Here is a 12,846-nt window from a genome sequence, read left to right as displayed (position 1 = left end):
TATATACTTAAGTTAAATGTGATTTTACATTGTACATTATTATAATGTAGGAATAGAATTCAATTCAAGTGACGCGCCTCTCTCGCTACTAGATATTGATCTATAATCGATTTATGTTACACTGCGCAGATGATATGCGCAAGATTGTAACATGGTGGCATTTTGTGCACGTCTAGTTTTCGGTTTGTTGCAATTATTACTATTGTTAAGTGTATTCGTTTGTAAAACTAGTACTTTTCCAAATAATTATTGTTAATAGAAATGTTCTTCAACAAGAATATCGATCAATCAGTTTTCCACACAGGTTAGTTTTCTCTTTAGAAGTCTGATATGTAAATATACTTAGGAAATTCTCAGAATGGTTAAATACAACTATTATTACAATTTTCCTTTATAGTGCAATCTCAAAGCTGAATGAAATCAATACATTCTTCAATGAGAATATCAACGAAGCGACTAATATGAACGAGTATGTAAAGTTTCCAGTACAGGTTAGTTTTCTCTTAAAAAATCTAATACGTACAATACATATATGCAATACATATGCACATACAAATATTTAGGAAATCCTCATGATGGTTAAATACAGGTATCATTAGAGAGAATTTTATTTTTATAACATAATTTTAACTACAAAGAACTAAAAGAAAACAGGAATAAAAGTTCAAAAATTGATATTAAAGATATTTTCTAGAGAAAGGGAAATATTGTTGCATTTGTTAAGTTGCGTAAGAAGGTTCTTCAGTTTCGAAATGGTAGACAGAACATTTTAAGGAGAATAGTATGGTGGAACAACCAAAACAGTAGGACGTTCACCAAAATGCGATCCATAATCGAAAGATAAATCCTACTGGCAGTACCGGCTAATCTTCGAAAGTTCTTTACTCTGCCGATAAATTTCTTCCTCGAGCGCACACAGACTTAAAGTGTACGCTCGACCGCGTCTCGCTAAAAGAAAATTAAGCTTAACGCCATCTCGTCCGAGATAAAAACAGGGAATTCTTTTTGCCTGTGAAATTTAGTGTCTCGTTTGTAGAATGGTGATCGCGTATACACTCTTGTTCATAAGTATCGGAATGCTTCTTAATTTCGTATAAGATTCAATAATTCGTTTTAATCACCAACCAATCGATTAACCGATCATGATTTTGCATTCTATAAAAATATTTCAAAATTATTTGTAATAGTCGCAAAAGGACGAGTAATGTTGAATGTAGGAACCTTTTATTTAGCTTAAAATTCTATGGTCGTTTCTGTATTTGCATAAATTTCAAATCTGATGATTAAAGGCTTTAATAAATTCCTGTAATTGTTCTAATACTTATGAACGAGAGTGTATCACTGCAGTACTTGATACAACGTAACTTTTGTGCGATGCATCGTCTGTCTATTTACATGTTACTAACGTGATTTATCGAAGCTGTTACTTAAATACCTGTCGCGAACCCACCGAAACCACAGACTCTTCGACTGATGTGATTTCTCTTTATTTGTTCTTTTGGCTCATTCTAAAACGGGTAAGGTGTCCTCACTAATTTATGGTCGTACCAACTGCGAGTAGGAAGACAGTTTAACGAGGAATCGCCGTGATTAAGCGGAAAAAAGACATTCATTTTGGCGAAAACTTTCATTGTTTGTCGCCTTTGATATATACGCCGGCAAAGGAAGTTACATAATGGCTGCGTTGGGTTTTGTTGCTTGATTGTGAGGCTTGTTTATAAGATGTTTGTAGGTAATTATTTGAGTGATTGTGAGTAATTTTATATTTCAGTTGTTCAAAAATATTTAATATTTCTAATCACCTACGTTACTAATGCATTTTTATTAAATCCAATGTATTTTTGAACTTCAGAAAAATGCAATTGCGTCGAGAATAACTGGAAAGAACGCCAGCAGGGTTAAGGTCACGATCGGCGACATTTCACGTTATAACATGGCATTCCGTGAAAACGAAAGGGAGAAGATGGGGGCAAAAACTAAAACTCTGCTGGCTCGGGTAGTGCATTATAGGTTTATGGTTTTGCGATGGCATTTATAAGGTTTGCTCGGCTTGGTGAGTAAGTTCCACCAGTGAGACTCATCCCCAACGTTTGGGGTGGCGATGCTGCAAAGCGCGTCATTATCGTCATGATATATATACCCCATGTGCCATTAATGCGTCTCGGACTTCCTTATTGAAAAATATTGGACTCATTCCGCATTAAATCAACGACTTGCCCTTCCTCTCGCTTCTGTCTATCTTTTTCTTTTATTTTCACTTTCTATCGCTTTCTGGGTCACCCATGGACTAGTTTCGTCACGCCACATATTTTCTGTCTAAACGCAGCAATTTCTAGGAAACTGACTTTTTTGAAAGTTGGCAATGGCTAATTTTTTCCCATACTATAAATTGTATTCGTTGGTCAGTTGTTTGTGTAGTTTATGTCATGAATTATTTATGAGATCGGTCGTATTTTGTTATAATTCACTTGTACTTTGTTATTTATAAATAATTATAAAGTAATTATGGAATTATTAATCACTAAATAATACAAATAAAAATATCATCACTATATTATAAAATTGACACACGAGTCAAATTTGGAATCAAAATGATATTGAAATAAAATGAAGTATGTACTTGTTAGAAGCTTCTTGAATGCGAGGTATAGTATTTCTTATTTGAAAAGTGAATTCGAACCTTTCGAAGCTTCTTATATAAGCACGATTCAGTGTTGTATGAAAAGGTATCGTGCGTTGAACGAGCAAAAGAAAGAAAGAAAGAAAGAAAAAGAAAAAAGTGGAGCAAAGAAGCGAATTTACTGGTAGTAGTTTTATTTGTAAGCCATTCTGTTAGAACGGTGAATAATTAGGGAAACCCGCTCATTATCAATGGTAACTTAACGAGAAATGGAGCTTTCGTTTCCTGTCTAGACAAACTGGCTTTCAAAGACGGAAGGCAAGAAAGTAAAACATTGGATGATCCGACATAAATCAGATCTTCATTGCGATTAGATCTCTCTCTATTCAATGGAAAATATTGTTTCATTCCTTCTAATAACGCTTCATCAGTAGGATATTTCGTATAATTTAATTGAATATTATGTAATATTGTTAACACTTTTATCACGATATTAACACATACCTACATTATATTGTATGAATTGTGTTGTCAGTGATAATAAAAGTGTATTATGTTGTATGTATATTTTTTGTTTCAAGGTATTTAGGATTTTGTGTCCGGATATATTTAAAAATATTTCTATCATGAGATCTTAATGCTTCTTGTAAACATCTTTTTGAATTATCTACGCTATTAGTATAAAAGAAATGTATTTCTTATTATGCAGTGTATTTTTTTCTTTTTTTTAGTGTAGCAATTAGATGTATGTTCTAAAAAGAATTCTAAGCAAAATTTAGTTTTTTCACGTGATCGAAGGGATCGATAACATTAATTTTTGTTTTCCTAACTGACGTTTACCATTAATAGGACAAGAGCAGCCGATAAATGAAAAGGTGATCGTTTAGGGTGTCTCGTCTGACGCATACGTACACACTCGTATATACAACGCACGTAAGTGTTAGTGCGATGGTAGCAGGCAAGCGGTTATCGCTTTGACAGTTCGCACAGTTCGAAATCCAATAAAAAGCTAATTGAATCTGTGACGCCACCTGACTTCACTAATGAAATTTCAAAGTACCAATTTCACGTTACACCGTTCTGGCCTACCTGATCGACGCTAGGGGTACCGACCGCTTTAGCAGTCGGTCGCACCGCTTAAATTCCCTAAATTGGAATAAAATGAGCTTCCAAACTTAAGTCGTTACAATTCGTTTAGTTATAATTCTCGTGATTTCGCTATTGTTTATTTTAGATGATGAAATCGATGAAACGAAAAAAGATTTGTGATGAATTCAGATTTTGATTTATCAGAATTATTTTAGGACAATATATGTATTTTATTGGAATAATTGACATTTTACTTTTAGAGATATTCTTAAGAGTATACATTTATAGATTTTTAATAATAAACGGTTATTGAGGATTAAATAATCTGTATTTTGAAAGAAAACCAACAAGTTTGTCAGACTGTTATAGTTTATAGAAATTTTCATATTCTTTGATGCTTTTACAAATCTTTTTCATATGTTTCGATAATAATGTATGATTTTAAATGGAAGAATTATTAGTGTTCAAGTTTATAATCAACGTATATATTCACAATTAAATTACGCCAATGTATTCTTTTATTAATTATGAGTCTTTTATTAAAACCAATAAAATTCACTTTCCTAAAACTTTCAACTGATATTTTTAAATTATTGTAGAAAGTTGCTAGTAAGAGGGCGGGTAAGAGAAGCTCAAACACTTTGTATCCTCCCCTTTTATAAATAGTAAACACGTCTAGTTCTTAGAAGGTTCCAGCAGCGTGTAGAAAATCGGTACAACACGGAGGAAAAATTTGTGGGTCGAATGTAGCAAAGGACTCCCTTGAGACCTTGCATCGCCAACAAGAAGATAACATAACAGGAAAACGGGAACAGAGTAAAAACAAAAATACCTAAACACAGAGAGAGAGAGAGAGAGAGAGAGAGAGAGGGAGGGAGAGAGGGAGAGAGAGAGAGAGAGAGAGGGAGGGAGAGAGAGGGAGAGAGAGAGAGAGAGAGAGAATAAGAAATAATAATTTGGGACGAAGTATCGTTTTAATTACTTTTATATTCTTTTTATTTTAATTTGATTGTATCATATTGATAGCTTATTTTGATTTCAGGAATTTTATCTTCGTTACGATCAAGTAAATTATTTTCAAATAATTTTCTGTATTTTAGATGAATCTAGTTTTATAAATAAAATGACAAGTAACTTAAATTTTAAATATTCTACTTTGATTAATAACATAGTCGAAGTGTTTTACTTATGCGCGAAACATCGTAAAGAAATTGGCATTTTACGGTATGATTAATAATGACACAGTAGAATCAGAAATTATTTGAGATATTTCAGTGAACATCTCTCCAAATGATTCTGTAAAAATGACAAATTATTTCATTTGATAATTAAATGATAAAACAATCTGCAGAGAAGTCATTTGTTTATTCAAATCACAACATTATTATTATATTACAAAATAACATGCAGTGAAACAAAATAGTATGTTACTTAGATAATCGTTTCTCAAATATTCTATAAAAGTAAGACTAGGAAAGATAAAACTATAACGAGAAAAACCAGATGTAAGTTCGAGCGATATATATTTTAACAGCAAGCAGAAACTGCGTCGTGTAGTCGCGATATTTTCAAGTAACCGTCTGAAATTACGGTAACGGCGTCCGAAAAGAAGGGGCCGCAATTACAGTTAAAAAAGTTTTTTGGGAAACAGGGGAGTTTAAGAAGTGACATTCGTCTCTGGAAATTAACCCCGGTCCGCACGTGTTCGCGATACGCAATGGTCGCCAGGTTTTTTAGCCGCACCATCCGGCGTGAAAAGGACGCGACATTAGGCACTGGCACAATGAAATAGAAGCTCCACCGCCCTAGCATCAAAAGATTTCCCCAAAAGTTTCCAGGAAATTATGTTCAGAGATACGTGTCCCTGCTACTGTCTCGCGACGGGATTTATAATCGCTGTGGAAGAAAGTTGCGGCACGCGACGAATTTCACTGATGTACTCTCCCTTACTGAGCATGTTTAGCGTGTTATTTAGCCGCACGCAATGACATTATGTTACGTGATGCGTATGAGAAATTACAGAATGTTGAATATAACACGTGCGATATGTGCAATTTAACTCATTAACCTTTCAACGCTTAAACTTTTCGGAATATATGAAGAGCGTATAAAAAGTAGTGACGATAAGTCTATTCAAATATCATGAAAGTATTTTACTTTATAAAAGTTCGTTGTACAAATCAGGCACTAAAGATATATCTTTTTTATTTAAAAAAGAAGATGGTCATAATGTTATGAATTTCCATGGACTTTCATAATTACAGTTTTAAAAGACAGGATTCAACAATTTTCAATTACTTGAAAAAAATGGAAAACAAAATATTGCGATAGCGTAAAGTTGGTTCTTAATGGTCTAACTTCTTTCTTTCCTTTTACTTTCTCTACAGTGAGCCAAATCGCTGTTTATTACAGAATTTTCAAACAGAATAACGTTTCAGCATATTGAACATTTGCTCTAATTCTAATTAAAATATCATTAATATAGATCTTTCAAGATTTTTATAGAATATCATCACTGCAAAACTTGGTATTTTAATCTATTGTTCCTATAGGATAATACATGAATACAAAGTTTTTATTTGATCGTACAAGTATTCTTTACTTTTTTAACATGATTATTGTCCAATGTAACATATCACGTTTGGTTCTCTGTTTAAGCCTTAACGATGTACTACTTACAATTAATTAAACCTTGCTCTTGGTGCAACGGTTTTGTTTCTATCACGATGAAAACCCATCTTTGACACAAACACAGCATTCCCGTGGGGTATTAGGTTTTTCCGTAATTGTATTAAAACCAGAGTTGTGCAGCTGGAAAGTTGTGGATCACCACTAGCGAAACTGTTTCCTTCTGTACTCGATGATGTGCGGAAACGAGCGGTGTTTCTAATTCAGCAATTTTAATTACCTCAAAGTACCAAATTTAAAGGCTCTCTAATACAAAATGAAACATGAATATAATTTGGGAAATCTATGTTTTAAATAATTTTCATTCATAATTTCGTAATTAAATTACATTTTAGTAAAAATAGGCAAATATTCTGACATCTAAAAATTAACGCAGCTAAATTATATCTCGATACACACTAAAAATATACTTCATTTGTATTAGAACGCTAGAAATAACAAAATAGCAGAATTGAACAAATGTTACGTATATAAAGGAAAAAAAACAGCTTCGTACGATTCAGTAATTTTTTTTTCTTCGGTAATTTTAATAACTTTAAGTTCTCTTCAAATCGAAACATGATTATATGTGTATATATATACCTAAATCAATTTTATCACACAATTTTAGACATTAGGAGTTGTTTGATCTAGTATTGATAAAAATCGTTCGAATGATGCACGTATGAAGACAAATTGTATCTAGATGCACTTGAGACGCAAAGGGGAAGCTACGTTCCTCTGAGTAGTGATGCTCGCCATGGGGGTGCGTGTAGAATGTCAAATGGGGATCCCCTGGTATTCGCAGATCGCCTAAATCACCGGTAAATGAAATTAATTTATCCGAGCCAATCTGTCGCGTCAGCGTTACGCTCGCTAGCCTCAGGGCTGTATGTACGCGTACGCGATGCATGCGACAGACAATATATTTGGCGCCCCTTGGCTACCGGTGCCGACCCATGTGACATTGTAATCCACCACCATTTCAGAGTTCATCCAGTCAGGTCTCTGGATAAAGGGCTCCCGTCATTTCCTGCGACTTGCGAATTCGATCACCGCGACTCGACCGTGAAAAACCTTGCGAACCCTTGTTCATCGTAACACCGACTATTCTATCGTTCGATTCTATTCCTATGAGTAGGCTATCCATGAGTATAACCATTTTATACCTTTGAATGGTGTTTTTGTTGTAAATGTTTGAATTTCTGAAAATTTTAATTTATATATTTTATATATTTTCGAATAGAGATTTACTTAATCATTGTTATAAGAAATATTGAAATGAGCTAAGATATTCAGAAATGTATAAATATACGATGTGTCTAGCTAGTCGATCAATTAATCAAATAATGAAACATTAGGTGAAGGTGAATTCATTATTATCCAAAATAACATAAATCTTTAAGTGACGAAATTATTTATTAATTATCTGATCTAATTAAAACATTAAATGAAAGGCACGTACACTCACAGAAATCTGCATATGTACATCTTTTAAATTTGAGATATTATAATAAAGTTCAATGAATTTTGTATTAACTGTATCAGGCTGTGAATCCTGTGAGTGTATATCGATCCTAGGAAGATTACTCGTTCACTTACACTTTCGGCTGTCCCATCCGTTCCTCGAGTCACGTGACGCGAAACACGTGGAGAACGTCTCGCTTGTTTTGAAAGAGGGTGGCCAACGTGGACGCTTTCTTTGCATAAAAGCTCCGGAGTCAAAAGCATTCGGTGTTTTCCTTTCGAAACCGATTAATATTGCAGTAACAGCATGCGCATTATTCAGAGGATTATCCCTTTCGCTTTCGCTAGAGTGGTGCACTCATGCGTGTGTCTCTTCTCACCCTCGACAACCTCCAACGTCCCCGTAATCCCCGTATGAAATTGTTATCAGGAGTGCTGTAAGACTGATATATGGTGGATACACGCATAATATGAGGGTTTCCAGACCCGTAGATATCCCGTAAAATTGTAACTTCGCGAATTATACGTTCCATGCTGCTTCTGTGATTTTCTCTTTTTACTTTCCACCTTCTGGTAAACGATCGGGAATTTCGAACATTTGAACCGTTTAAAGAATTTACATGATTATCTATTATTCGATCTGTGTGATTGTTCTAGAATTGACTATCATTATTGAGACGAGGAACAAGCACGGTAATAAACATTGGTGATAAAGTAACAAGAAAGAATTGTTCTGCGATTTTATAGAATTAAGAATATTTTAATTGGAAATAAACATGTACGAGTTAGAAATTTCTCTTAAAGTGAATCCTATTACAAAGGTTCAAACGAGGAACATTTAATTGTAGATCATCAATATCATCCACTTTCATTTAATCAGGCTACTAAATCATTTAATAATAATAGCAACTGGATTTTAATGAAACAATCGGCCACGAGCCAGCAACTAACACAATCCTAAAATTCACAGAGCGTTCGAACCTCTTAGGTTCGCATTTATACGGATTACAGGTGAAACGGTTCGCGTGTGTTCGTAAGCGGGCAATTAAAATCGTGATAAATAGCATTCCCCGTCAGCGTATTCCAGCGTACTTGCCCATTAAGCAAATTAACGGAGAGAGAGGGCCACTCGATTTAAATCCAAACGGAGAATCGTTGCTCATATTGATTTCGCGAATAGAAAATCGTTTGGGGAGTATCGTTGCTGATAAAAATCGAGGCTCTCTTCCACTGCCTGGTGAACGCGAACTGTTCTTCTCCAACGTATTGCTCTCCACTTTCGTGGTTTCGAGGTAAACATCGAGCCCCGCGATTTAATGGCCATCATTTACATCGACGGTCGAGAGCTGAGTAATTAAACCCATCCAAACTCGTTTTATACCGGTGCGCGCGGCTCCATTCGATGGACCACGATGGTTTCAGGCAAAGAGTGTTTGGGTTTATGGCCGGATTGTGAAGGGATTAGCAAACCGAATCCTTTTAAGGACTATAGACCATTATCTAGGAAAGGACTGTGATTCTTGATTTTGACGATTTCGGGCGACGCGACGACACGATCTCCACCTGTGAATATTTACAATCGTATGTTGCAACAATTTTTTAATAGGCAAAACGAATCTCTATTTAAGTTCTGTTTCATTATGCGCGTCCATAAAAGGATAAATTATGCATATAAATTGCAATCCATTATGCAATTTAATCACTACAACGTAGATTTTTCAATCTTCTTATAATACAGTAATGTAATTTATACAGTGGTAAACTTTTCGAGTAATTTGTAACGTAAACATTTAGCTTATACGATAGAGTATACTTTTTAATGAATTAGGAGGTTGAATGTCGCGTGCAGACGCACCGGTAGGTAATGTCATTGGAGGAACAAAATAGGAAACGATGAACGTTCTGTGTTTAAGAGTGTTAATGGACAAATACGTGGCGCCTCTTTCTAAGGGGTTCTTAGGGAAAGGGCAGAAGGGATAGAAGAAAGTTAAAGTTTCTGACCCTGGGGGCTTTTCTGGTTAGCACGGTAGAGAGGAGAAGATAGGACTGTTGCCTATCTCTTGGGCCATGAATAAAAACACAATGGATTTGCTGCTCGTGCAAGTGTTTCCGAATGAAACTGCGCAACTAATTAAAAGTTCACACCATTACCGCGGCTAATGATACTAAGGCTGTATTATTAATCTGGCTTTTCGTTTTCTCGTTTTCGTGTTGTTGCTTGAAGGCTAGGTTACATTAGGGACGTTGTTACGAGACAGCTTAGGAATTTATTTCCTCAATGTTTATAGTATCGTACGATAATTCTAGAAGATTTTAACCAACTAAATTGGAATTCTTTCTGTTTTTCTCTCTATCGTCGTTGATATTTCTGTTCGTTAATTTTTATATTTTACAATGTGCGTATGTTTTATCGGAAGTCAAAATTCATTTGGAAAAAATAATAAGTAAAAGTTGGTACGTGTAGTTTAAATAACTCATTAATCTCGTGTGTCAATATTATATATTTTTTACCAATATTATAGTAATATTATTTCAAGGACAATTTGGAATTTGGAACGAGAAATAATTTTGAAAATCATTTTTACATGGTACATCATACACCATAATAAAAGTTTGTAGAGTATAATGCAGGATTTAGTTTATGGCTTCAATTTCGTAAAGTTACGGCTTACTTTCTGAATCAGCGGGCGCAAGGTTATGGAGAGTTCGTAATGCGGAAACTTTATTACTGGAATTAAAAATTTCCGGTCTTATAAGGCTTGAGGTGCCACATTCTTTTATTTGTCTCCAAAATACCAACAAATATAAAGTATCTTACGTAGGTTTGGTGGAAATGACTCTCAAAATATATGAAGATACATATCCAACATGAAGAATTATATTTCTATTTAGGTTCTATTTATACATCTAACGTCTATACCTAATATACTAAAATTTTATTTACACAGAACTTAAAATTGTATTCTTTTAAAAATGAAAAATTTTTTATTTACCTCATATTCGATTTCCATCATCCATCCTTATTTCGTCTTGATTCATATTCATGTTTCTTTATCTAACTCGAATAGTTGTTTAAGAAAGTCCATCCATTTCTCTCGGTAACGTGGCCCTTTCCTTAAGCTGCCATTGCAGTTCAATTGTCCGGGAGAGGCGGGAGAAGGATTCTATTAAAAGTTGACGACGAGGACGACGACGGATCCGGACTTGCGAGTTTTAATGCACTTGTTATAATCGGCCCTCTTACCACGAAATACCGAGGGAACACACCGTCGTTCAACGGCTTTCTCTCCCTTCGTAAGTTTTTCCCTTCGAGCCTTTCCTCACTCTCTTCCCCTTCGTTTTCTCATAGGCATTCTCGCAAATTAGGAAAATAATTTACTGCCTTAACGAACGAAGGCTCGCAAATCGACTATACAATTCCCTCTCTTCCTTTCCTTCTTCCATTACTATTCTTCTTAAGAAAATGTTTTGAAACGATTCTTCTTCGTAAGAGAGAAATTGATATTTTTGAACAGATGACTTTCTTTTTAATATCAATTCTTACGGTGATTACTTTGACCAATATTAACATTTCAGTTATTATGTGTAGAAAATTAGAATATAGTTAGTTATATATGTACTGTAAAAATATTTATTTATTTCTATTCTACCGGATTGCAATCTTTCAATTAATACATCGATTCTTTTAATCTCTCCAAGTGGAAATAACCCTTTAACACTGTGACGATCACAGTGGTGCAACATTAGCACCATGTGTACGTTAGCTAATATTTGTAATAAAAGGTTCGAATCCCACTCTAACAATATCAAAAAATAACGATCGAGAACGAATTGTTGTTGAAAGAAAAAGTGATGGTGTTTGTCACAGTTTCGAGAGTTTGTTATTTCGTGACATATGTATGATTAACTCGAATATTACGATCAGACAAACAAAAGTAAACATATTTCACTATCGAGTAACTCTCAAAGTTATATAATCTGGTTGCAAGCTCTCGTAACATTCGTTAATTAATTCGATTGACTGTTTTTTTTTTCAACGAATAAATTGTACGAAAACGATACGAAAAGATTTAGTTACTGGAACTTTTACAAGGTGGAATGAGGATCACTCCGTGGTGAATGTCGACAACAAAATTTCTTCTGATCGATGCACGAATTACAAATGAAAGTCACCTTTTATTGGCCATTGAAAGTTTGCCTTCTTCGATTCGGCATACGTTCAAGGCAAACGAGATCGACCATTGAACGTCCGGAAACTTATTTGCCAACTAACGAAAGGAGATTTCTTTTCAGAAGAACTCTCCTCGAGTCCAAGCAATTACGCCAGAATAGCTGTTACAAGAGTCAAGATTCTCGCATCGTTATTCGATTTTGTATTACCAGTATCCTATCCAGCTCCCCGTAATTCAGGAGCATAATGAAAGAAACGTGAAACCTTTTCAAATCAGTAACTCTTTGCGTCCGTCTTTTCCAATCTCTGCCACCATCGTTACTTTTTGCTTTTGTACTTCATTTTTGTGTCTTTTCATATATAACAGATTAAATTATAGAAAAATATTTCTATAATTTAACATTCGTTTCAAGGAGCAAATGTTATGATAAGAAAACGTTTGAAATAGATACGAGTACCGAAGTTACGACAGAGATATTATCAGAAGAAAATTCATTGTCACGAAATGATATTAACCCCTTCCCGTACTTTAGCGAGTCAGACTCGCGATGAAGATTTTGGCCCAAACATGAATATCGCGAGTCTGACTCGTGTTCAGATACTTGGGCCAAACACGAATATCGCGAGTTTCATATTCATGTTTGGCCCAAGTATCTGGTCGCGAGTCAGACTCGCGATATTCATGTTTGAGCCAAAATCTTCATCGCGAGTTTGACTCGCTAAAATACGGGAAGGGGTTAAATCAAAGGAAAAAATATTTAGCTTACATTAGCCAATTCAACTTTAACACGTATTAGTTAAAATTCAAAAGTTCCCATAAAACGTATTGATT

General features: G+C 34.7%; 1 long non-coding RNA gene across 2 annotated transcripts in view; it reads left to right on the top strand.

Annotated features, from left to right (window-relative positions):
- Positions 1 to 160: 160 nt before the first annotated feature.
- LOC110119680 overlaps positions 161 to 12,846 on the top strand; it is an 86,902-nt gene continuing 74,216 nt past the window's right edge. For both annotated transcript variants that reach the window (XR_007225639.1, XR_007225638.1), the window contains exons 1-2: positions 161 to 304; positions 398 to 491. This is a non-coding gene — a long non-coding RNA (uncharacterized LOC110119680). The remainder of the gene's footprint in view (positions 305 to 397; positions 492 to 12,846) is intronic.

Source organism: Bombus terrestris, chromosome 11 (genome assembly GCF_910591885.1).
Source record: "Bombus terrestris chromosome 11, iyBomTerr1.2, whole genome shotgun sequence".
Taxonomy (NCBI): Eukaryota; Metazoa; Arthropoda; class Insecta; order Hymenoptera; family Apidae; genus Bombus; species Bombus terrestris.
Note: the sequence above shows the minus strand (reverse complement) of the source record. Positions and strands in the feature narration are given on the sequence as shown.